Raw genomic sequence first — 23,658 nt, 5'->3', positions numbered from 1 at the left:
GAGTATCTTCCTATGTACCAAATATGTGTAAAAAAACCCAGATGTACAGAATTCTCTTTCGTTAAACAGGCCTATCCAGGTCTTCCCATCTGTGTTTCCCATAATTAACCCCCAAGTTTTAGTTTGGAATGTTTTAATCTTTTGGAAGTTTATTGGTTTTGCAGGGTACTATTTTTCAAAAATCTGTAATTTTCTTTCTGAACTGTGACTCTTTAACATAGGACAGGATAAAATCCAAATAGGAAGTTATCATAGATGGGTAGTTTTATTGCATACGGCCAATGGCCATTACAAACAATAAAATCATGTACAATAAAATATAGTGAAACTAGATCAAAAGCACTATAAAAATTACATTTTGGCACATATTATTATTTGTTTATTTATATTTTGCCCATTCCCTCGTTGTGGCTCAGAGCGGAGTTAATCAGTTTTAGATAAAATCACAATAAAATCATAGCAAAACCAATCTCAACATTCAGTAAGGTGCAACAAGATGATACAATAGGATAATATGACAGCAGATGATTTAGTACAAGATGGTATCACAACACAGTAGTGCAGTAAGGCAGTAGGGGGAGACTGATCGATCTAGTAGATAGATGCCTGCTGCCTCATCCGAAAACCTGGCGGAACAGCTCCATTTTACAGGCCCTATGAAAGGCCAACAAGCCAGGTAGGGCCCGGATCTCCCTAGGGAGCTGATTCCACCAGGTCGGGGCCAGGACTAAAAAGGTCCTGGCATTTCAAAACAAAAAGGTATTTCAAAGCAACTCCCACAACGTCTGTTGGCAACTAATTAAAAACTTAACTTGTCTATACTGACTATGTTGGCTTGAATTTTCTTTGCTTGCTAAGGGCAAAAAGAACAAACCTGCATGAATCTTACAGCTCCACATCTACAAGTAAAAATATGATTTTTTCTGTTATGGTGCTAAGACCTAAGTAAAGTGGACAGACCAACAAATAATGGCACCAAGAAGTTATTATATGATGTTGCTGTATCTAACACTGAAAATTTTCTTAAGATAAAGCACAGATGGACAGGAACCTATAAACTTCCCATTCATTTTAGGAAACCAAAACCTGCTCTTACTGAGATGCAAGAATTTATACCCATCCACTGAAATTATTTGGGGTGGGGAAATTAGCTTTCAGACCATTTTGAACCAAATAAAATTGTTACTGACAATTTAAACCAGAGTTTCCAAAATGACACAGCATCACTTTCACAAGACCAGATAACTCACTAATAATACCAGCACTGCAGAGGTAAAGCTCGTGCAATTTTGTCACTCTTTTTAAATTCAGATTAGAAAATGAGAATACATTGCTTCCCTAAGGAACATACACCATTTATTAAAGTCCCATTGTCATCACAAGGAAGGCTTTTTTCAGAATTATTCAGATCAACCTACAGAAAAGAATGCTTGCAACTCTTAGATTTCCCACATTGTGCCTCTGCATGCAAAATACAAATGAATACATTTCTTAGACTTGTCAAACACTCCACACCTATTATTCTCTGGAACTACAAGAGGTTTTCTCCTTCTTAAAGTTCTGCCTGCTTTTATGGGAAATGCTGAAACAATTCTAAGCCTTACAAATTATAATACATAGTTATCACAGTCAGTGTAACCCCCAGCAGACAACAGACTAGTTTAACATTCAGGTATCTACTCAAGAAGAAACCCCTGGGCTCCAGAACAATGTCACCATTTCAAGCTATTGTCTAAGCCAGACTGTCCTTTCCAGATTCACAGAGAGAGAGAGCTCTGTGAAATAAATCATACTGTAGAAGCTGAGTGCCTGTGCTCAGCGTCATATCCAGAGGTTGGCTTTGGGAAATAGACATATGAGTGCTGCCAGCATTGCTACAGAGATTGAAGGGGTGGGGGGGTCAGTCTGTCAGTGCTCAGACCATACGCCACACACTGCATCAAATTGATCTGCAGGGCTGTCGTCCCAGAAGGAAGCCTCTTCTAAAGATGATGCATAAGAAAGTCCGCAAACGGTTTGCTGCAGACAAGCAGACTAAGGGCATGGATTTCTGGAACCACGTCCTGTGGTCCAATGAGACCAATATAAACTTATTTGGTTCAGATTGTGTCAAGCGTGTGTGGCAGCAATCAAGTGAGGAGTACAAAGACAAGTGTCTCTTGCCTACAGCCAAGCATGGTGGTGGAAATGTCATGGTCTGGGGCTGCATGAGTGCTGCCGGAACTGGGGAGCTAAAGTTCATTGAGAGAACCATGAATGCCAACATGTACTGTGACATACTGAAGCACAGCATGATCCCCTCCCTTTGGAGACTGGGCTGCAGGGCAGTATTCCAACATGATAATGACCCCAAACACACCTCCAAACGACCACTGCCTTGCTAAAGAAGCTGAGGGTAAAGGTGATGGACTGGCCAAGCATGTCTCCAGACCTAAACCCTATTAAGCATCTGTGGGGCATCCTGAAACTGAAGGTGGAGGTACGCAAGGTCTCTAACATCCACCAGCTACGTGATGTCGTCATGGAGGAGTGGAGAAGGACTCCAGTGGCAACCTGTGAAGCTCTGGTGAACTCTATGCCCAAGAGGGTTAAGGCAGTGCTGGAAAATAATGGTGGCCGCACAAAATATTGACACTTTGGGCCCCATTTGGACATTATCACTTAGGGGTGTACTCACTTTTGTTGCCAGCTTTAAAGGCTGTGTGTTGCGTAATTCTTAGGGGACAGCACATTTACACTGTTATACAAGCTGTTGACTCACTACATTGTAGTCAAGTGTCATTTCTTCAGAGTTGTCACATGAAAAAATATACTGAAATATTTACAAAATGTGAGGGGGTGTACTTACTTCTGTGACATACTGTAATTATAAAGTGGCAAGGCCTCAATATCTGCCAGATCTACAGGTTTCAAGGATCTATGAGAACCCAGTTAGAACCCCTCTGTGTTCTGTTACTATGATAGCAATGGCTTCCTATCATGTCACAATAGCCAAGGAAAACAGAGATAATTTGTTCTTTCTTGCTGCTATAATCCTATGCAGCAGACCTCCCACCAGAGGCGTCACTAGGGTGGGTTGCACCCTGGGGTGTAACTGATTCAAGTCACCCCCCCTTCAGGGGGAGGGGGGGAACCCCAGCTCCTCTCCCGAGGGCACAGGCCAGGCCAGGCCCCCTGGAGGCTTGGATCAGCCAGCCCTGGGGGGCGGGGGGGCAACGCTGCTTGCGGAGGAAAAAGAGCAAGGCGAGGCTACGCCCCCGCAGGGCGCGCTTGGACTACAAGGTCCAGCATCCTCCGGGGCGGTGGCGGCGCCCCCTCCCCCTGGGCGGCTTGCACCAGCTGGCAGTTGCGGCAGTGGCGGCGTCCCGGGGGCTGGCTGGCCCGGGCCTGTGGTGGTGGCAGGAGTAGGGGGGCTGAGCAGGTGTTGCTGCTGCTGCCGCCTGGGGGGCTGAGCGTGGAAGCGCCCCCGGGCCGCAGTAGCAGCAGCGGTGAGGCGCAGTGGGCAGGTGCAACAGGCAGGGCGAGCGCCGGGTCCCCCTGTCCCCCACTGCCTCGGCGGGCAGGGCCTGTGGTGGGGCCGGGCTGGGCACATGAAGGGCTGGTGGCGTCGGGGGCTGCCATGGCGGGGGCTCCGAGGGCTCCGGGGGCTGGTGGACGACGGCCGTCTTCGACTTCGAGGGGGCGGGCGGCGTGGAGGAGCTGCCGCTGCGGCAGGGCGAGTGGGTGGCGGTGGTGTCACGGGAGGCGCGGGTGTCGGGCGACGAGGGCTGGTGGGCCGCCGGCTGGCGGGGGGCCGGGTGGGCGTCTTCCCCAGCAGCTACGTGGCGGCCGCGCCGCTGGAGATCGCCTTCGAGGAGCTGCTGCTGGGCCAGCCCCTTCCTGTTGGGGGGGGCCATGGGTCTGCCTGGGGCCAATGAGAATGCTCTGGGGGAGGGCCGATGGCCCCCTTGGCCCTGCCCTAATGACGCCGCTGCCTCCCACTAAATATACCATATATCACAGTCCATGCAACCCAGTCATAAGTTGAGCTGCCAAGCCCTTGGTGGCATTGGCATATCCAAAGAAAAAGAAGGCCTCATCTACTTAAAGGAATTTCTAATCATAGAGTTCCTGGTGATTCCTAGAGCTATTCTTTCCAAACGGATTCTAGGATTCCTAGAGCAACTCTGTTACTTTCCAGGTAGCTTTAGGCAGGGCTTTTTGTAGGAAAAAGTCCAGCAGGAACTCATTTGCATATTAAGTCACACCCCCTGATATGGTCATCATTTCACTTTAGGCTTTTTTGTAGAAAAAATCCAGCAGAAACTCATTTGCATATCAGGCCACACCCTCTGTTCTAAGGAAACAGCTACGATTAAACTGCAATCTCTTTCTGTTAATGTATTACATATATTTTCACAGCTACAGATTTTGTGGCTAATCAGCTATTCATCTGAAATTATTATTCTATATATATAAAAGCCCAAGCACATTGGCAGTTTCTGAACTCTCCCACTGGCTGTGGGGTGTACTCCATCAGCCACTAGCCCATCAACTGCCAAGTTCTGTTATGTTCTGGGAGAAAAGAGTTGAGTCCACTCCTTTCTCCCACCTGTCGTCACCTACCCATTCTCTGTGACATCTGGAAGAGAAAGTAGGCAGCGGCAGCAGAGAGACGGTGAAGAGACAGGGAATAAAGGTGGTAATGTGACTAGGTGGCAAGGCCTGGCTCCACCGGGAGCATTTCCTCAGAGTCCATGGTGGCTACCTCTTTCCTGTCACTCCCTCCCTCCTCCCCTCAGCCTCACCACAGGATAGATGTGGATTGGGCCATTGGGAAAGATGCTAGACAATGGCTGTTGCTAGGAAACCAAGCTTGGTTCTGTCAGTAAAAGGAGAGACCTCAGCTGAATATAATGCCATAGAGTCCACCCTACAAAAGTTATTTTCCACAGGGGAAGAGAGATCTGTTGTCTGCAGTTCAGTTGTTATACCAGAAGACCTTCAGGCTCCACCTGGAGGTTGGCTATGCTAGGCGTGGCTGCAGCAGCACATCTTCCATAACAGCCAGGCCAACAGAGGAGGGTCTGACAAACCCACGTTCTTGCTGTGGAAGCTGACTGGGTGATTTCAGACCAGTCACAGACTTTCAGCCTAACCTTCATCACAGGGTTGTTGTGCAGATCAAAGGGGGGAGCAGAGAATAATGTAAGCTTTTTTGATCCTCCTACACTGTGGAGAAAGACTGTCCTTTTCCTAGGTAGAGGCTGCGGGGGGGGGGAGGAGATGGAAAGCTGAAGTCAGAGGGGCAGATAAAGTTGTTGGTTGTTGTCAGGGAATTTTGGTTTGGGTCTCTTATGAAATGGGCAGAATTTATTTTAAGTCGCCACTCTTTATGATCTTAAACATACTCTTTATGAAACTGGCTACAAGAACTCTTTCTGAAAGCAGTCATGCTCTTATGAAATGAGAGCTCTTCAAGCACCTTAGACACTTCTATATTTCTCTTTGAGTTGGCCCTTACAATCATTTTAGCTGCAGTTATGGAATTTGGGTAACTAAAGTTCTGAGTTATTCAGCCTCTTAAGCATCTATTGCTCTCACATAAGTTGTCTCCCCAAGACAGGAGGTTCCATATATGATAAATATCCTTATATGGAGAGGAAAAAGCAAGATGGCTGCTAAGTAGGTGGGAGGTTGAAGTAAACTAGGAACAACAGCAGCCATGATTGTTTATTTGGCTGCAAAATTGTTTACAGCTGTGTGACCCAATAGATGTGTGTATGAGGTCACTGGAGCCTATATAAGCTGTGGATTTTTTGGCTCATGCTGCTGATCTGCACAAGAGGCTCTCTGTGTTGATCATGCCAAGCTAATAGACTTAGACTCTGAGCTGACTTCATGGTCAAGCCATGAGTCTCTTATATTGGAGATCTCTAATATAGAATGGGATTTGGGACTTTGGTTTTAAATGGGAAAATGTAACTAATAGGGGAAGTCCTTATTGGGGCATATTTTTCATTACTGTTTTATTGTACTTTATGCTCTAACACTGTGTAAACTGTATGCTCTAACTGTGTAAACTGTTTTCTGTTCTGCCTTTCTATCCATATATCTGAAGCCTTCTGTCTAAAGGAGAAACTGAAATGTACTAATGGTATCTAAACTGTTTACCTTCTGTCTAAAGAGAAACTTGGAGTCTAATAAACTGTTTTTGCTTTTAGAAACCTGGAGTCAGGTAAGTTTTAAGACCTCGTAGATAAACTTTATTAGTGAGTATGTATTAGCCTTCTGATAACTGCAGGTTGTTTTGGGTTCCTGCAGGTTTTGATTTTGGGGTTTTCTGTTGTTGGGGGTATAATAGAAATCCCTCAACAGTTGTTTAGAAAGAAAATAAAGTTGCCACCTCCAGGTTGGGAAATTCCTGGATATTTGAGGGGCGGAGCATGGAGGGGGGTTGAGGATAGGTGGGACCTCAGACAGGTACAATGCCATAGATTCCACCTTTCAACCTAGCCATTTCCTCCTTGGGAAACTCTCCAGGTGCGGGCTGGAAATCACTCAAAATTACAACTGCTCTCCAGATGGCAGAGATCAGCTTCCCAGGAGAAAATGTTACATTACAGGGTGGATTCTATGACATTATATCCTGCTGAGGTTGTTTTCCTCCTGCTTTGGTCCACACTGAGGAGAAAGATTGCACTTTTCTATTTATTTATTCATTCATTCAATATATACTCTGCACTTCCTGCTGAGGCAGGCTCAGGGCACCTTACAAGAGCCAGACTGGCAAAGATTCACTATAAAGCAATAAAAAAAATTTTAAACAATAAATCATATGATGGCAAGATGCAGCAGTCCATGATCACCATATACAGATAAGAGATACAGCCAATACTAGATGGAATTCTGAAGTCTAGGCTCCCAGGTGAACAGAGCACCAGACACAGGCAGCCATTGTTAAATTAGTGGGTGCAGAGTCTTAGCTGAAGGCCTGGTAGAAGAGCTCCATCTTGCAAGCCCTGCAGAATTGTAAAAGATCCTAGGTAGAGGCTGCAGGGAGGGGGATGAGATGGAAAGCTGAACTCAGATAATTTCCTCTACAGAAAACGGCCACCTTGAGATGCATACTCTATGGTATGCCATAATGCAACCATGCCAAGCAAAAAACCTCAGATCACACCAAAAGCTCGCACTGATGCTAAATGTTGCAAGGTTGAATATGACAGAAAACGCGGCAACAATGCACTGCAAATAAAAGGAATGCTGAGCTTCAGTGTCTATGTGACTGTTGTCATGCCCCCTGCAGCCTCCATAATTATTCTTCCTTATCTCCATTCTGGGCCTCTTTCAGAGCTTTGAGCAACCACAGACACTGGGAAACACACACAATGGCGGGGGGGGGGGGGGAGAGAGCCAGCATCTGTTTCAGCTGAGGCCTGCAGGATGGGTGGGAAGACAGCAAAGGTGGGGGTGAGTGAATGTAATGGGTGGGGAAGTAGTAGGGTGCCAAGGGTGCAGGGGCAGTTGAGAGGAAGAGGTGGTTGGAGGTAGTTGGAGGGGGGTGGGAAGTAGGGGGGAAGACATCCGGGTCGGAGGAGTGAATACCTTCACTTAGGTGGGTGGGTAGACTGCAAGGGTGGGGGGCACTCCCCCAGAGCTTCTTTCTAGAGCCTGCTGTATTTCTCCCCACAACGGGCCTTATTCCTAGTATATTTTCTAACAATAAAAATAAACTTGGTCCTTAAAGCAGCTGATCATGCTGTCTGTAACGTACTCGAAGCGGAGACGAGAGTAGGGCAACATAGTTTATTAGGAGCACGTTGCAAGAGAGAGAACACGCGGGCTGGGTCCCACTTATATACAATTCCCGGTACAGCCTACTGGGCCGGTCAGGCCAATCCTGACCGGTTGAACTTCCCGCCACAGCTGTGATTGGCAGGGGATTCCGCGCCCGGCGCTGGGGCGTCTGGGACAGCCCAGTTGCCCCCGCGCCTGGTCGCATGTTGTTACTGATACACTACACCCCTCCCCCCCTGGTTAATGAACATAGTCTTGCAGATACGCGGGAGGACGGCGCTCCCGGGTGGACCGTCTAGGGAGGTCCTGTGGGGGAGGCGCGGCTACCGTGGCTGGTGCTTCGGTGGGCCCTGGTGCGGACGGAGGCGGCGGGCCTGGTTCTGCGGATCCTGCGGGCTCTGTCGGTTCCGGTGCTTCCTGCACTGGCGTTATGGGTGTTGGGGCCGCGTCCTCCGGTCGGCCCCTGGTTGGCTCCTCCCCGGATCTTGCCTCTTCTGTGTCCGCCGGCTTCTCCGGTAGCGTGCGGCGCCGCAACTGGTCTATGTGCCGTCGTAGTACCTGGCCCCCCTCGGTTGATATATCGTAGTGGCGGGACCCGGTCACCCGTAGCACTCGGCCCGCCACCCAATCGGGCCCCTTTGCGTAGTTCCGGGCGTAAACCGGGTCGCCCGCAAAGAAACCCCTGACTGCGTCCCGGACCTCGGGGCTCTCACGGGTGTCTGAAGCCCGGTCGGGATGTAGTCTGTCCAGTCGGGTTATGAGCTTGCGCCCCATGAGGAGCTCTGCCGGATTAACCCCTGTGACCGGGTTGGGTGTGATCCGATTATCGAAGAGGAACGCGGCCAACCTGTGGTCCCAGTCGCCCTGTACAATTCGGCTCAGGGCTTCCTTTGTTGTGCGGACCATCCGCTCTGCCTGGCCATTGGTGGCCGGGTGGAAGGGGGCCGACCTTATGTGCCTAATCAGATATTGCTGGAGGAACGCCTGGAAGTCGGCTGAGGTGAACGCGGTCCCGTTATCGGAGACTATGGTGTCCGGGATACCGTGTGTACATAAGACCCTGCGCAGCGCCTTGATTGCGGCGGCTGACGAGGTGGACCCCACGGGAATGACCTCCAGCCATTTGGTGTAGGCGTCCACGATTATCATGAAGATCTGCCCCTGGAATGGCCCCGCGAAGTCGAGGTGGAGCCTCGACCATGGCTTCCTGGTAGACTCCCACCGTGTCGCGGGGGGCGCTGGGAGGCTCAGGCCGCGTTTCCTGGCATGTCTGGCACCTCCGAACCCAGGTCTCAATCTCCCCGTCCATCCCCGGCCACCAGACGTAGCTCCTGGCTAACGCCTTCATTCGGACTATGCCGGGATGGATCTCGTGTAGGGATTCCAGGACCCGCTTCTGCAGCGGGGGCGGGACCACCACCCTGCTTCCCCATAATAGGCACCCTTTGTGGGCTGCTAGTTCCTCCCGCCTGGTCTTATATGGCTTGAATTCTTCCCCCATGTTCCCTTCTGGCCAGCCCCTCACCACCCAGTCGAGCACCCGTGCCAGTGTCTTGTGTTTCTGTGTGGCCTTGGCTACCTCCGCTGCGTGGAGGGGCTGCTCCGGGAGGCTCTCCATCAGCATGACCTGGTGTGCGGGGGCGGGGTCTGTACCCGTTTCAGGAAGCGGCAAGCGGCTGAGCGCATCCGCGTGACCCATGGCCTTGCTGGCCTGGTGAACCAGTGTGTACGTGTATGAGTTGAGGAATTGGTTCCACCTCAACACGCGCTGTGAGAGTATTTGGGGGGTTTGTCGGTCTGGGGTCAGTAGACCTAAGAGGGGCTTGTGGTCCGTGGCAATGGTGAACCTTCTCCCGTATAGATACTCATGGAACTTGCGGACCCCCGCCACGATTGCCAGGGCCTCCTTATCTATCTGCGCGTAGTTGCGCTCGGCTGGAGTGAGTGTGCGGGAGTAGTAAGCGACCGGTACCTCCCTCCCGTCCGGAAGCTGGTGCCCCAGGACTGCTCCCACCCCATAAGGCGACGCATCGCAGGCCAGGATGACGGGGAGGGCCTCGTCAAAATGGTGGAGCACCGCATTGGACACCAGGACGTCCTTGACCGCCTGAAACGCGGCAGCCTGTCGTTTGCCCCAAACCCAAGGGGCTTTTTTGTCCAGCAGCCGGTGAAGGGGCTCTGCCAGGGCTGCCTTGTGGGGGAGGAATGAATGGTAAAAGTTGAGCACCCCCAAGAAGCTTTGTAGCTCCGCTTTACACGTGGGGGCCGGGGCTTGCATGATGGCTCGGGTCTTTTCTTCCGTTGGGTGTATTCCTGCCGCGTCTACGGCGAACCCCAGGAACTCCACCCGTGGGACCCCCAGCAAGCATTTCTCCCTCTTAACCTTGAGCCCCGCTGCCTGGAACCGGCGGAGCACCTCTCGAAGGCGGTTGCCGAATTCTTTGGGGTCCGGGGCGGCGACTAAAATGTCATCGAAGAACGGCTGGACTCCTGGGATCCCTTTAAGGAGAGCGTCCATTATGCTCTGGAAAATCCCCGGAGCAACGCTAACCCCAAACTTTAGCCTCTTCACCCGGAAGGCCCCCCTGTGCGTCACGATTGTTTGGGCCTCCGCCGTCTTGTTGTCTACTGGGAGCTGCTGGTAGGCCTGTGCCAGGTCTAGCTTCCCAAATATCTTAGATCCCGCTAGGGCGGCCAGGACGTGGCTCACCACCGGCACTGGGTAGGGGTTGTCCTGTAGTGCCTTATTAATGGTGCATTTATAATCGGCACAGATCCGCACCTCCCCGTTTGGCTTGATGGGGGTTACGATGGGGGTTTCCCAGGTGGCATAGTCCACCGGCTCGAGGACACCTTGGGCCGTGAGGCGGTCTAGCTCTGCCTCTATTTTAGGCTTCAAGGCGAACGGGACCCTCCTCGCCTTGAGTCTAATCGGCCTGACTGTGGGGTCTAGTGGTAGGGAAATGGCTGGCCCTTTGTAGCTCCCTAGGGACCCATCGAACACGTCCGGGAACTCTCGGCATATTTCCCCGAACCCTCTGGGCGTTAGGGTTTGCCCCACCCCCTCCAAGCGGATCCCCAAGGGTTTGAACCACGCCAGTCCTAGCAGGGTGGTAAGCTGGCGCTTTACCACCAGGATGTCCAGCGGGCCGTAGAAGGGCCCCCGCTCGACTTGCACCCGCGCCCACCCCACAATTTGCACCGGATTCTTCTGGAAGTCCCGGAGTATGAAGTCCGCCGGCCTTAGTTGCAGCCGTTGGCGGGGGCACAGTTTCCTCAGGGTTTCCTCCGCTATGATGGAGATGGAGGAACCCGAGTCCACCTCCATTTGGCAGGGGTTCCCTTCTATGAGGACCGCCATTTTAATTTTGTCGGGGGTGGCGAGGGGCAAGTTGAGTACCTGAAGGGACGTGGAGTCTGTGGAGTGGAACTCCGCCGACTCGTGATGCGTGGTCGGCTTCCGCCGGTTGGGCTTGGCCCGGCAGGCCCGTGCGATGTGGACGGTCTTCCCGCAGCTCCGGCAGTCCCAGGTCCGGTACTGGCAGTCCCTCCTGTCGTGGGGGTCGCCGCAGCTGGCGCACTTGGTGGCGGGGACCCTCTCCGTCGCTGGGGGTCGTTCAGGCGCTCGGGGGCGTTGGGCTGCTCGGCTGTGTGGCCCGGCTGGGCGGCGCAGCTGGTAGGCTTCTTCCTCCTCTGGGCGGTCATGGTCCAGCTCCTCGCGGTGGACGGCGTCTGCCCAAGCCTTGGGGAAGGTCCTCGCGGTCCTCTCGAACGCCACTGCTTCGTTGAAGGCGCTCTGGAGGGTGAGTTCTTCTTTGGCGAAGAGCTTCTGCTGGAGCCTCTCGTCGCGGAAGCCCCACGTGGTAAGCCCCACGTGATCAGCCAGGGTGTCTTCCAGCTGGGGGAAGTTGCAGTTCCCGGCGATCCTGCGGAGGGCCGCCAAGTAGTCGGCGGCCGATTCTCCGGCCGCCTGGTCCCTTCTGTGGAACAGGAACCGGCGGGCCACCCGTGAAGGCTGAGGTAAGAAGTGGCCGGTGAGGAGTCTGCTGACCTCGGCAAAGGACTTCTCCGTGAGGCGGGCGGGGGCCGAGAGACCCTTGGCGATCTCGAACGTGGCCGCCCCGCAGACGCTCAGGAGAACGTCCCTCTTCATGCTGTCCTCCGTGACCTTGTTGGCGCTCAGGTAGCATTCGACCCGTTCCAGGTAGGATTCCCAGGCCTCTGGATTCGTGGGGTCGAACGGCTCGACGTGACCGGTGTTTCCGCCCTGGTTGGCCATGGTGGCTGCGGCGGCGGTCGTGGCCGGGTGGTGCCCTTGGTCTCCTTCGTAGCCGATGAGGCTAGAATCCCATCCTCGTCGCCAGTGTAACGTACTCGAAGCGGAGACGAGAGTAGGGCAACATAGTTTATTAGGAGCAGGTTGCAAGAGAGAGAACACGCAGGCCGGGTCCCACTTATATACGATTCCCGGTACAGCCTACTGGGCCGGTCAGGCCAATCCTGACCGGTTGAACTTCCCGCCAAAGCTGTGATTGGCGGGGGATTCCGCGCCCGGCGCTGGGGCGTCTGGGACAGCCCAGTTGCCCCCGCGCCTGGTCGCATGTTGTTACTGATACACTACACTGTCTTATGAAGAATTCCGTACAACATAGTTGTCCAAGTCTTCTTTAACCAAAAGAATGAACAGATTCAGCTTACCTATCACCAGACTTAAAGAACTCAACTTTAAATAAGGAACTGCTTTATACGCAGTCAGGCATCCGTCAATGGGTACAAGTCGATGAAGAGTTAGCCACAGCAGTCTCTCAGCTTTAAAAAAAGCTGATCCTGGTTGATACATGCCACAGTGATCAGACAGCGCCTGCCGGCCCCATAGCCAGAAAACTTTGAGTAGGGAGCCCAGAAGCTAAAAAATTTGGTGAGGGGGCTGCGGGGCTTGGCTGCTTTTCTTCTCTTCACTGTCCCTCTGCTGCTCTCTCGTTCTCTCTCTAGCTGCCCCCCCTCTCTGCTGCTCTCCCTCTTAAAAGTTCAGCCACTGAGGGAAGTTTACAAACTCAGCCAGTGGCAGCGCGGCTCCCATAGCATACCCTGCTGTGCTGGCTGCCATAGCTCCGCCTCCCTACGTCTGTGCTTGAAGCTTGAACTGAAGCACAGACACAGCGAGGGGAGCTAGGCTATGGCAGCAGGGTGTGCTGTGCAAATTGTGCCACTACTGGCTGAGCTCGCCCACAATGATGGTGAGGGTGGGGGGAGGAGGAGTGTGCTGGGCAGTGGCGATGGGTGCTGTGCCTGGGGCGCCAGCACTGCCTCCAACAGAGGGGCCCTAGAGATGGAAGGGGGGTTAAACAGAGCGACCAGGCCCCCCCAGCCTCCCTGTAGCTACAGGCCTGGCACCTGCCTGGACAGTGGCTAAAGCACAGGCTGCACATGCACAGGGAAGCTCGGGCATACCACTCCTGTGTGTGCACAGTACATAGAATTGCCAATTCAAGAAATATCTGGGGCCTTTGGGGGTGGAGGCAGGAGACATTGGGGCAAAGCCAGAAGCAAGGTTGCCACAAGCATAATTAAACTCCAAAGGGAGTTCTAGCCATCACATTTAAAGGGACTGTGCTCCTTTTAAATGCCTTCCTTCCCCTGGAAATAATAAAGGATTGAGGCACCTTCTTTTGGGGCTCATAGAATTGGACCCCCTGGTCCAATCTTTTTGAATCTTGGTGAGTATTTTAGGAGAGGCATCAGATGCTGTGCTGCAAATTTGGTGCCTCTATCTAAGAAAAACAGCCCCCCACAGAGCCCCAGATACCCGCGGATCAATTTTCAATTATACCCTATGGGAATTGGTCTCCATAGGGAATAACAGAGTGCCCTGCAGACATTTCCCTCCCCCCCACCACCTTCTGATGACCCTGAAGCAGGGGGAGGGTCTCTAAACTGGGGAATCCCCTGCCCCCAATTGGGGATTGGCAACCCTAACAACACACCTGTGCCGATCAGCTGGCCAGGAACATGCCATGGAAGTTTCAGAGGGACTTTGTCTCTGGGAAGTTCCCAGTGGCCATTTACTCCATTCCTGAGTGTCCTGCCATGAGGTAAGGATGAGCAGCCTGTGGAGTACAGACCTACATGTGTGATTGTGCACAATAAATCCAGATGTGGGGGTGGCCATGGAAAGCCGAAATGTCCCCCTGATCACACCCAATGAGTCACGTATATCTGAGTCACGTATATCTGTCCCAGTTCCACCAATCCTGATTGCAAGCAGCCCTCTAGGATTTCAGGCATATGTCATTTCTACTGACTCTACCTCACGGTTTTTTAAAACCAGAGATGCTACAGATTAAACCTGGAAGCTTATACATGCAAAACGTGTAATTTTAACACTGAAGCATAGCCCAACTCTGAGGCTTGGATCCACCAGGGCATTTTCACATACAGAAAGATTTCTCACCCCACTCTTCTACCGCAGTCCAAAATGCTGCTCCTGGCAGTAGCAGAAAGGAAGCAGCAAGAAAGTCTTTCTACCCATGTTCCAGGAGATCTAAACTTAAATATGTTCCTCTACTGAAAACAATACCATACCATAGAAACTGATAATCAAATACATATGCACATAACATACAGTCATAAATGCAATCAAATGGTAGAACCTCTTCAAAAAGCTAAAATATATACTAAGGGGAATCATATCTACTTTGCACCAATCTCCGCCCCCTCCCCAGCTTAAAAACGCCCTGAAAGAAGATGAACTGTGTAGGGTGCCTGAACAATGGAGTGACTTTTCCATGACCTCACAGTACGAATATCAAAACAGGTATAAGAAATCAGTAGTTTCACACAGATTTCAAACAGTCCCTGTGACACTCTGTGTATATGATGTACTATCTAAACCATATATATTCTGAATGAGCAATGCTGCAATATGCTGCATTCAACTATACTGTAAGAAAATTAGCCTGGAGCATCTATTTGTATGATAATGACATCTCATAAAAACTGCAAAGGGAATTCTAATGGTTTTTGCGCACAAGAAGATGCCTTATACTGAATCAGACCATTGGTACAGTATTGTCTGTGACAGAGGCCTTTCACATCACCTACCATCTTTTTTAACTGAAGACACCCAGGATTGAGCCTGAAATCTTTTGCATGCTAAGCCATTTGAGAGGCACATTCAGGCTACAGGTAGAAAGAAATTCTTAAGTGAAATGCCTAGTTTAGGACATATAAATCAGAGAGGGGGAAATGTAAACAATGAATGCATAAGATAAATGTTAGCTCTGAACAGTAGTCCTTTTATAATGATCCTACACAAAATAAGCAAACTGAATCTGGGTCCAACACTTGGTCATTTATCCACTGCACCAAACAGCTCTCACTTAGGATTGATTCACATCACCCTCAAAATCACTTGTATTAAAATTAAACATAGTACATTTATCTATAGTTTCCCAAACATCTACCATATTTTCAATCTGTTTTAACTGTAATGATATGCAGGGGTCGTTTTGTAGAAAAATAGTTGGTGGTGCTCATCCAGGGATTGTTATGCAGCTGCAATACTATTCAATGGCCAAGGAGGTGGAACTCTCAGAAGGAGGATGTGGAACTTTCAGAAATGTTCAGGAGATGTGCTCCTGTGAGCTCCAACTGAGGCTTGATTATATGTCTGAGATTTTTGTCCTTCACAAACTCTAAACCAACACTTTTCTCTTTCTCACATGGCAAACAGTCAGAGACACAAGACTGGATTGGGATGGTCTTAGTGTAAACCAGAGGTCGCAACCACCAGTGCCTGACAACACTTTCCTGGTGCTCAGCAAGTGTTTTTAGAAAGTAGGTACAGCCAGGTGTGGCACTTGTCCAGCAGGGTTTCTCACTGGCCACTGGAGATCCAATTGGCTGTGCAGATTAAAATAACATTGTTTCAGCAGTAGCTACCACCACTGTATTGGTTTTACTGTTTTGCTCCTCTTTCCCTATGTAATTTCCAAAATTATCCTTCCTCTTTCCTGCACTTAGGCTTCTTCTATGTGTGTGGCTGAGCCTCCAGTGGCTGCCATTGTGTCACTCTGTGTAAGAATTCCAAAGGTGCCTACAAGATCAAAAAAAGCTGGGAACTTCTGCTGTAGACTGTTATTGACAAACAGCAGAGCCAGAAGCAAGGTTGTGACAAGCATAATTGAATTCCAAAAGGAGTTCTGGCCATCACATTTAAAGGGACCACACACTTTTTAAATGCCTTCCCTCCATAGGAAATAATGAAGGATAGGGGCACCTCCTTTTGGGGCTCACAGAATTGGTCCCCCTAGTACAATCTTTTTTAAATGTGGAAGGTCTCTTGAGAAGAGGCATTGAATGCCATGCTGCAAATTTGGTGCTTCTATCTCAAAAAATAGCACCCCCACCAAGCCCCAGATACCCATGGATCAATTCTCCATTATACCCTATGAGAATTGGTTTCCATAGGGAATAATGGATTGCCCAGAAGATATTTCCCCTCCCCCCTGCACTTTCTGATGACCCTGAAGTGGGGGGAGGGCTACCAAACTGGGGAATCCCATCCCTACCTGGGGATTGGCAACCCTATTGACTATTTTATGCTCTGTGCACCACTTCTAAATACACATATTTTGAATATTAAATAATTTCCTTCTTTTCCACCTTGCCTTCTCCATCTCGTCTCCTGTCTCCCATGTTCCTTCCAGATGCATACTCTCCTTCCACTTTCATCTTCTGAGAGGTCTTCTTTATCATTTTATCTCTTTTTGTTGTTGGTCAGGTTGACTTTAAAGAAGTGCAAAACTCCATCTTTGGGTTGACTTCACTGCAGTGTTATGTCTGAGAATATTCTAATAAAATGAATTCAAAAAACTAAAGATGGTGGTGCACAAATGTAGTGTGCCTCAGAATCTAAACTCAGCTCATTCACAGCATTGCTGAAATTCATTTTAAAAAACTTAAATCACCAAGGAAAAAAACTGTGTAAAGCTTACAAACAGAATTTCCCACTTTACAGAGACCTTAGTGAATCATATTAGTGCTAATATGGTAGATAATGTTATGACTATTATTATTTTACTTTTGCAAACTATGGCAGCATACCAAAGTAGATGGGCCACTAGTTTTAATCTGTGATGACAAATTTTACAATACCATGTTAGATCTTCCCAGACTCCCCTCTCTCACCAAAAAAGTGGAAAAATCACAAGGCATCCATCCTCCATGCCCCTTATAGATTAGAAGAAACTGTAATGAAAAATATTTGTCGTTTTTTTCTTCTCATTTACCACCTGTGATCACACATGAACAGATGTTACCTCAGGCAAGGCTCAGTACAGGAAAAAAACCACTATGTTAACAAATGGTCCCATCTTGTAACGGCCATGGTTTTGGCATGGGTGCACTTTGGAATGTTCTCTTCAGTTTAGCACATCTGCAAGGAATTCAACACTGCTGGATTCATGCCATATTTTCAGAGGTTTTTTTCACCTCTAGAGTGAAATTATTTGGTGCTTTATGTCCTGACTGTCGGCATATGAAGTAGAAATGCCTTAACAAGATAGCAACTTGCAGACCTATCATGTTGATTTATCTGACAGGTAAAGATCACATGACCAGACATATTGCATCAGCCTGCAGGTGGTGCTTCAGTGACTCAGCATGTCTGTACTGATTGGGCAAAAGGACACATAACTCTGTATATAAGTCTCTGGTATACTTAGGGTTGCCAAGTCCAATTCAAGAAATATCTGGGGACTTTGGGGGCGGAGCCAGGAGACTTTGGGGGTAGAGCCAGGAGACACTGGGGGCGGAGCCAGGAGCAAGGGTATGACAAGCATAATTGAACTCCAAGGGAGTTCTGGCCATCACATTTAAAGGGACAGCACACCTTTTAGAATGCCTTCCTTCCATAGAAAATAATGAAGGATAGGGGCACCTTCTTTTGGGGCTCATAGAATTGGACCCCCTGGTCCAATCCTTTTGAAACTTGGGAGGTATTTTGGGGAGAGGCACTAGATGCTATACTGAAAATTTGGCGCCTCTACCTCAAAAAACAGCCCCCCCCCCAGAACCCCTGACACCTGCGGATCAATTCCCCATCATTCCCTATGGGAATCGTTCCTGGAGGTGCATAATGGCTATGGGGGTGGAGCTTCCCCCGCCGGCCAGCTGGCTGGGGGAGGGGGGAAGCCTGTAAAACCAGGGGATCCCCCGCTGGGACCTGGGGATTGGGAAGCCTAGGTATACTTGCCAGTGTACGCCATTGTGGTATCAGGTGTCTGGCAAAGCAGTTTGTCAGTAAGAACTATGACTGACTATAAGGACTATGTATATATATTGTAAATAAAATTGTAAATAGAACCAACCTCTGCTGGTGTGTGTATACACTGCTTTGGAGCTACAACATCTACCCTGCTATAAAACTTCCGTCATAGATGGTTTTGTTTGCCGATTTGTTCACAAAGGTCTAGATGGCAATGAGCTGTTACAGCATATTCTCCCTTTTCCCATAAAGAGATGGAACATAATTGTAAAATATTTTCTGCTTACAGGGCTATTTTTAGGTGATGTCATCAGTTACCCAATAAAAGTATGGAGCAGTTTAAGTTAGTCCAGCGAGTTGCAAGGTGGAAAATCTAGACCTTTCAGGCAAGGCAGTTGCCTACGGGCATGGCCCTGTGGGGAAATGTCACCACTCCTGGGCAGTGGCAGGGGAGCCAGCCAGCTCACAGATAAAGGGCCTAAAGGGCCTGCTGATTAGCTGATTGGTGGGCCCTTTCAGTGGCGCCCTCCTGTGGCTTTTAAATCATGGTGGTGGCAGAGGCAAAGGCAGGAGGGAGGTGGTGGCAGAGGTGGGCATGGCTGCAATCTGGACATGCATCCGGATCACAGCCTACACAGCCAGGCTGTGCCACGCGGAGGCACTCAGCATGGCTGCTGCTGCCATGGATGAAAGCTCCGCCCTGCCTCACAGGTAAGGCAGCAAGGCAATGATGGTGCCTGTGGGGGGGGGGGGAGACCAGGGGTGGGAACACACTTTGCCCATGGGGGTGGGGGCAGGGGGGCATCTTGTCTGGAGTGCTAGGCACCCTAGTGCTGGCACTGGGCAAGGCAGCAAACATCGATCCCAAGGAGGGGACAGAATTCTATCTCGCTTAATATACATGATGATTGGTCCTTCAAACACCATACTGAAATACTGCATTAAGCTGGGTTCCTCCTTAGATAAATGCTACACACATCTAAGCTTCTTTGCCTTTTATTTCAGTTAGGGAAAAAGAAGAAGATATTGGATTTATATCCCGCCCTCCACTCCGAAGAGTCTCAGAGCGGTTCACAATCTCCTTTACCTTCCTCCCCCACAACAGACACCCTGTGAGGTGGGTGGGGCTGGAGAGGGCTCTCACAGCAGCTGCCCTTTCAAGGACAACCTCTGCCAGGGCTATGGCTGACCCAAGGCCATGCTAGCAGGTGCAAGTGGAGGAGTGGGGAATCAAACTCGGTTCTCCCAGATAAGAGTCCACACACTTAACCACCACACCAAACTGGCTCTCCGTTTGGGTTACCAGATGTCCACTTTTTATAGGACATGTCCTCTTTTTGTCCATCCTCTTTTGGGGTCCTTAGAATTAAAATATTCCTAACCTTCCAACTCTTTTGGGATCCTTAGATTAAGAATATTCCTAACCTTCCAACTCAAAAAGAGGACATTTTCTTCAGTTTTTTAAACTGAAGAAAATGTCCTCTTTTTGAGTTAGGTTAGGAATATTCTAATTAGCAGTTGTAACTCTAAATAGCAATTATAACAGCTTAAATAGTAGAAGTATTTAAAATGAGATTTGTCATAGCAATCACTTGACCAAAGCAGTCAGTTGGGAAATATGCCTCTCTCTTCTTTTTGCTTTCCTTGCATACATAGCTTTCAAAGAGTATTTAGCTACCTTTTTGTTGAGTAAAAGTGCACACTGTATATTTTACATTGTTTTAAAAAAATGTAACCTGTCACTGGTACACCATCCAATGAGAAGGTATGAAATGGTTCAGTTTGAATCCATTTTCTAGATTCCCTTGTACTAAATAAACTACCATCGCTTGGGGGGGGGGTCATTTCTTAACGAAGGTGGTGCATGAAATAGCACTGTCTAATGCTTTTATATAGGGCCACTTTGCACGTCATTCCTTCTGGGATAATTGTGAAGTTGCAAGGGAACAGCATACAAAATGCTCTGTCTTTTCATGACATCTGATTATGGAGAACAAGACCAAAAGAGCTCTATGAACAAACTTTGACACTGACACTCAACATGCACTCCAAAAGCATTAAATGTTCATTACAACTGATGAATCCTGTCTCATCTAGTTCTTCTTGAAATAACTAATTTAAAAAAATCTGACACCTGGGGAAGGGGGGGGAACAGTCTCATCATGATGCACTAAACAGCAGCAGACAGAAGTGATCACTGAAAGAATCACAATTAAGGTTCTGGGGAGGCAGCAAGTCTCATCAACATTTGCAAGAATTCTGTTCCCAAAAACAAGCTGAACACACTACATCTACCCTACAGACACAACATCAGTATTACATAAACATCAGAAAGACCCAGTAAAAATGAACAAAGTACTATTTCCCCCATGTGTGGCATATATTACGGACCAAAGCCACCTTTGTTATGTTAATACTCTATCTGAGGCCAAAAGACAGATGAGCAGAGGTCCAGAAAGTCAAAAATACCTTTAAAATGCCTGAATATGCAGATGCCCACAACTATTACAGTTTTTTTCAGTATGAAATGTTTTTAAGTAAGACCTAACAGCAATGTTTCTTCATCAAAGTGCTACAGCAATATGAGAATTAGCATCTGAACAGCTGTTTAAAAAGTGTATGAGCAATCATTTGTCATTAACCTAGTAGCCACTCAAGGAAATTAAAAGGAAACATAATCATAGTTATAATACTACTAGAGGAGGCACTTTTTTCACATGGCCTTCGCAATGAATTAGGGTAATACAAGGTTCTGACCACCCCTCCACAACTCACTTCTTCAGTGGGGAGTGAACCTAGGGCGAGCTCTCATAAAAATAACATTTCCAGCAAAAAAAAAAAAAGCGAAACCACAAGGTAAGAACACTCCAATAATACAAAATAAGCCATTAATAAAGACAGGTCCCAATAAATTATATAACTAAAATGCTAGTATTACCTACAAGCTATTTTCTGGTTATTGGCTCTGGCGGGAAAGGAAAATGATTTGAATACTACAGATTACCTTTCCCTGCTGTAATGAGAAGCACAAGTATATTGTTCATAAGAATCTGAAAGCTAAGCTTTCACCTTTACACATAAAAGCAGACTTTATGTACAAGTAGCTTATTAACTTTACAGCAAGATGGTAAAGTCTAAGAGGAGAGAAAGATCTCAAATGCAAGAGCTCTTCCTATGATACTGGCAATTATCACAAAAGGGCACAATTAAGCTGTCAAAATTCCATTTGGATTTAACCCAGTCAGGAGTCAAATATCTCTCCGCCCCCTGAACCATATCTTCAACAGGAATAAATCAGTTAGGCCTCATCTATGATACACTGATTCACACAAGCCAACAGTTAGGAATCCCATTATTTGAATGCATTTAAATCACTTTAATGCTGCAACAGTCCAATATGACTCACAACAGGAGTTTTTATGTTCACAGACATCGTCATACACACACGTTATAACTACTGGGCTATCCTTCAAATGCCTTGCCCTGAGCAGCCCAGGTTAACCCCATTTTTGTCATATCCCAGAAGCTAAAACTGGGTCAGTTCTGGTTAGTACTTGGATGGGAAACCACCAAGGATGCCCAGGGTTCCTAAACGGAAGGAAGCTATGGCAAGCCATCTTTGATCATCTCTTGCATTGAAAGTCCTATGGGGTCACCATAAATTGTCATTGATTTGATGGCACTTTTCACCATCATTCTTTGAATATTAGGGACAAGTTTATTTGGAAAGGGCTTGTTGTTCATATATCCAGGGCTTGTTGTTCAGATACTACATTTCATGGAAAATTCTCAATTGGACATTAAATTGGCACTCATACTTCACCACAGGAGAAACTAATGAATTAACTGGCCTCTGATGTGGCCACTCTTTTAAACCTCCACTATTTTCAAGGGATGGAACAGGTGGCTATAAGATAATTCTTCTCAGACCAGGTTCATTTCAGTCCATTAGCTGGCCATGGTCTGTTTACGAAGCCTTTAAACCAAGTTTTATGCAAGTTGAGTTGGTCATTCAGAGCCAGATTAAACCCTGTGGAGGCCCCAGGCAGTTGAAATCTCAGGGCCCCCCCTCACAAATTATCTCCTACTCAATCTGTATGTTAATCTGGCCCTGCCTGGCCTTGTACATTTACCTAGGCAGTTTAAATCTCTCCTACTCAACCTATAAATTAATCTGGCTCTGGCTGGCCTTGTACACTTACCTGCAAAAAACTCCCACTGAACATAGCTTAGAGCACATGAAAGCTTACGTTCTGAATAAAACTAAGTTGGTCTTAAAGGTGCAATTGACTCCTATTTTGTTCTACTACTTCAGACCAACATGACTGCCTACTTGGATCTATGAACATAGCAGGATTTACTTTAACAGAAATATACGCAAGCCTCATTTTGGGCAGGTCACAAGAGCGGAGCTCCGGAATTTCTAAATTTTATTGTGCTCTTTCTGTCTTAACGCCCCCTCCCCCCCCCCCCCAAAAAAAACCCTTGCTTCTGGTTCTGGGCTCCATTGTTCAAATTCCCTTTGAGAATTTTGCTGAATTCTAAGATTGGACAAACTTTCTAATATTTTCTCCCACAAAAAATGCGAAAATAACCAAAACATATAAAGCAGACAGATGGAAGTCTTCATCATGCCACTGTGGCCACATAGGAAAAAGTAATTTAAAAAGGATGCTTCCTGAATTACAATTGTCATAAAACCTTACTCCATCATCGACACAGTGTTTTATAATAAACACTGTGTGGATGAAGGGAGTAAGGTTTTATTATGACAATTGTAATTTAAGAAGCATTTTAAGGTAGATGCTGAGCTCATATAATTCAGTACACCTTCCGGTGTTGTCAGGGGCATGTAGCATATGCAAATGAGGTGCTAATGAGCTCTGGCACCTCTTTTTCTATGAAATGGCCCCTAAATATATGCAAAATCAGTCTGTGAATATGACAAGGATGTGAGAAACAGCCTAAACAATAACAAACCCCTTCATTTAAATATGAAGAAAAACAATTATATTTTAATTGAAAAATTCACCATAATAACAGTTTACATACAAGCTGGAGGAAAATACATACTACTCTTAAGTATGCCACAACTATATTTAATGATTCTGTCCGTGAAAAGCATGGCACAGCCGACTTATGGTGACCCCAGAAGAGGAACTTTAAGGACAAGTGAAAAACACAGGTGGTTTGCCACTGCCTTCCTCTGCAGAGCCTTCCTTGGTGGTCTCCCATCCAAGTACTGACCCTGCTTACCTTCAGAGAGGAGATCAAGCTATTCAATGCCTCTTTCTCACTCATGTAATGATTATAAAAGCAATACATTGTAAAATGAAGCTTGGCAATTCAACCTGCACAAAATGAAAAACAGCCCATATTGCCTGGAGAATTTCAAAGCCAGAATTCAACCATCTCAGCAAGTGAAGTGCTGTATTAACCAAGCAAACACTGCAATAACGCACAATTCTTGTAGTCCACTTTAACATTATACATTTACAAATGTTATTTTACATTTTTTCTCACTGCAAAATCAGTTATTTGTCTTGCTTTCAGCTTTTAAGTAAGTTAAAGTCAATAACTAGGAAGCTTTAACACATATCAGAAAAATCCAG

The sequence above is a fragment of the Heteronotia binoei genome, chromosome 21 (assembly GCF_032191835.1).
Source record: "Heteronotia binoei isolate CCM8104 ecotype False Entrance Well chromosome 21, APGP_CSIRO_Hbin_v1, whole genome shotgun sequence".
NCBI classification, from domain to species: Eukaryota; Metazoa; Chordata; class Lepidosauria; order Squamata; family Gekkonidae; genus Heteronotia; species Heteronotia binoei.
The sequence above is the reverse complement of the archived record's forward strand: the minus strand, read 5'-3'. Positions refer to the sequence as shown.